Raw genomic sequence first — 3726 nt, 5'->3', positions numbered from 1 at the left:
ATCCTACTCAGAATACCACAGACAAGGTTTAGACCTTCCGGATTCTCTTGAATGCCACCATCAATTCTAGCTTATACCACGAAGATTCCGATTAAGGGATCCAAGAGATATCCACTCAATCTAAGGTAGAACGGAGGTGGTTGTCAGGCACACGTTCATAGGTGAGAATGATTATGAGTGTCATGGATCATCACATTTATCAAGTTGAGGAACAAGTGATATCTTAGAACAAGAATAAGCTGAATTGAATAGAAGAATAATAGTAATTGCGTTAATACTCGAGGTACAGCAGAGCTCCACACCTTAATCTATGGTGTGTAGAAACTCCACCGTTGAAAATACATAAGAACAAGGTCTAGGCATGGCCGTGAGGCTAGCCCCATGATCTAAGATATCATAAGACTAATCGAAGATAGCTACCAAGATGTGAATACAATAGTAAAAGGTCCTATTTGTAGAGAACTAGTAGCCTATGGTTTACAAAGATGAGTAAATTACATAAAAATCCACTTCCGGGCCCACTTGGTGTGTGCTTGGGCTGAGCATTGAAGCATTTTCGTGTAGAGACTCTTCTTGGAGTTAAACGCCAGCTTTTGTGCCAGTTTGGGCGTTTAACTCCCATCCTTGTGCCAGTTCCGGCGTTAAACGCTAGAATTCTTGAGCTGACTTAGAACGCCTGTTTGGACCATCAAATCTCGGGCAAAGTATGAACTATTATACATTGCTGGAAAGCCCAGGATGTCTACTTTCCAACGCAGTTGAGAGCGCGCCAATTGGACTTCTGTAGCTCCAGAAAATCAACTTCGACTATAGGGAGGTCAGAATCCAACAGCATCTGCAGTTCTTTTCAGCGTCTGAATCAGATTTTTGCTCAGGTCTCTCAATTTCAGCCAGAAAATACCTGAAATCACAGAAAAACACACAAACTCATAGTAAAGTCCAGAAAAGTGAATTTTAACTAAAAACTAATAAAAATATAATAAAAACTAACTAAAACATACTAAAAATATACTAAAAACAATGCAAAAAAGCGTATAAATTATCCGCTCATCAATTTATTAAAGGAGCATATAAAAACAATGACTATGATGCTTCTCCAAGATTATTTATAGTTGTTCCATTTATCTTAGTTACCTTTCTAATTGTTGCTACTAGCCCTATCATTTTAGTTTGCCATTCCAGTTGCTAAACTTGTTAGGATCTTCTATTGGTTATCTCTTACAGTGACTAGACATTGTTTTGCTGACATTGCAGGTTGCAGCACAAGCATTGCCTGCACCAGAAGTTATCAGTGACATTCTGAATGGAAACTAGGACCATGAGAGGACTGAGTTCTCTTTACCACCTTTGATGACTCTGGTAAGCAATTTAAATCTCTTATACCCCCACATTTTCCTTTTACTTCAGGTTGAATGACTTTCTTATCAGAAGAATATGAAGTCTATTGGTTAATATTCTGACTATATATCATTTTTTAGTTACTAAGAGAACCAGGAACTGGTGGTTCATCTACACCATCAATGGTTGGTGCTGTAAAAAAATGGCAAAAGTATGACCCTCAGAAATCCCTGGACACTTGGAGAAGATTGTCAGAGGCGAATTCGCAGTTAGAAATTCAACTGAACTTTTTGAGTAAATTAGCAAAGAAACAATGGGATGCATATAAATCTGTGATTGATAGTTGCAGCAAGCTCAGATCAGAAAAGGTATTTCTTTCAAATCATTTGTGGTTGTTTAATTAATGGAAGTAACATCAAAATTAGAATTTTTACTCCTATGGATGTAGAGTAAATTGATTGATTATGCTCACTGTTAAATAAGTAGAACATTTTGGCCTTATGGGATGCCTTGCATTAGATTAAATTTCTACATTCTTGTTTATTAGTTATTTTAATGAGATAGGATATCTTTACTATTAGACTTATACAATTAAGTTGACTTTTGATGGGTTTGAAAGAGATTATATATCCAACTTTACTATTTTCCTGGTTTTCAGTTTCAAGTGGTGTGACTGAATTTCTAATGCACATATGTGATATCATGTTCTTGAGACTACACTTCAGGCTCTCATGTTGTTGCTTTTCTTCTTGTGTTGATATTGAAAATACAATTCTCACAGTGGATAGAGCAAGCTTCTGAACCCAACAAGGAAGCAGTTATTAAAGCATTGCTAGGTGCAAAAGAAGCTATGCTTGGGATTAGATATCATATGCGCCTAATGGGTGAGGCTGCAGGTGTTCCTGTAAGTTCTTTTCATTGATTTGGCACTTATTATTAGCCTTCTTCTGTTTGAATGATGTTGATTATAAATTATATCTGCTGGTAGAATATCCCTACTCTTTCCTTGTAATTTATGCAGATTGAACCAAAATCACAAACAAAACTTTTAGATGCTACACTGAACTTGGAAGGAGTGTTGTTGGCTGGAGTTCAAGGAGCAGGAGGATTTGATGCTGTCTTTGCTGTTACTTTGGGAGATTCAAGCAGCAATGTGACAAAAACATGGAGCTCACTCAATGTACTTGCCCTTCTGGTTAAAGAAGATCCTTGTGGCGTTTCTTTAGAAAGTGCTGACCCTAGAACAAATGAAATCACTTCAGCTGTATCTTCAATTCATATTGAATAATTTATTGTAAATATTGTTTATTTTTAATACAATGAATTTGTTTATTTTTTGAAATATTATAAATATTCGAATATAAATTAGATAAAAATTTGTATTAAATTTATATTTATTTTGTATGAAAACAAGTTTATTTTGTAATTAGAAAAGTAAAAAAAATTCTATTTTTCCTTACAAACAGATTTACAGACAGAAATCTGTCTGTAATCATGATTTTTCAAAGTTTAAATTACAGACGGAAAATCTGTCGGAAAATTCGTCTGTAATTACAGACGGAAAATCTGTCTGAAAATCTGTCTGTAATTACAGACAGAAAATCTGTCTGAAAATCTGTCTGTAATTACAGACGAAAAATCCGTCTGTAATTATAGACGGAAAATCCGTCTGTAAGTTTGTCGCCTTCAGTAAATGGAGGGAGAATTTACAGAGGAAAAATTCGTCGGTAACTAGTAAAAATCCGTCGGTAAATAATTTTCGACGGGACTTTTACAGAGGGACAAAATCCGTCGGTAATTTCGTCGGTAACCAAAAATCCGTCTGTAATAAAGACTAAATCTGTCTGTATTTATCTATTTTCTAGTTGTGTCAACTAGAACATTAATTTGAATTGGGACATTTATAGTTGGTATGTAGATTTTGATTATCCTCTTTGTATAAAAAAATGTATCAGACAATATATTTGGTATTCTTTGTAATTGTATAACATTTTGAACTTTTAGTTTACAATGTCCTAATCATGAGTCTAGTTTCATCAACAATGATGCATTCCAATTGAGTTATTTCTCAATTGGCTTATTCTCTCTCCTCAATGTTAAAAATATTGATTCATCAAAATAACAATATGCAAATCGAACTTTAAACACATCTCCTGTTTGTATATAAGATACTTTACTATAAAGGGAGAATCATATTCCACATAAATTTTTTATTTTCTTTGAAGTTCTATTTTAGTGTGATAAGATGGAATAATTGGAATATATATTGCACACTCAAATATTCTCAAATAAAAAATATTTGGTTGTTGGCCAAAAACTAGTTGTAGGAGAAAAATTGGTGATAATTTGTTCGCCTCAAACGAATAAGTGTTGCAGCATGTAAAATCG

At 34.3% G+C, this 3726-nt stretch overlaps 1 pseudogene; it reads left to right on the top strand.

Moving 5' to 3' along the window:
* Positions 1 to 2694, top strand: part of LOC107484074 (phosphomevalonate kinase, peroxisomal-like) — a 27733-nt pseudogene extending 25039 nt beyond the window's left edge.
* Positions 2695 to 3726: the final 1032 nt, after the last annotated feature.

The sequence above is a fragment of the Arachis duranensis genome, chromosome 4, assembly GCF_000817695.3.
Source record: "Arachis duranensis cultivar V14167 chromosome 4, aradu.V14167.gnm2.J7QH, whole genome shotgun sequence".
Taxonomy (NCBI): Eukaryota; Viridiplantae; Streptophyta; class Magnoliopsida; order Fabales; family Fabaceae; genus Arachis; species Arachis duranensis.
Note: the sequence above shows the minus strand (reverse complement) of the source record. Positions and strands in the feature narration are given on the sequence as shown.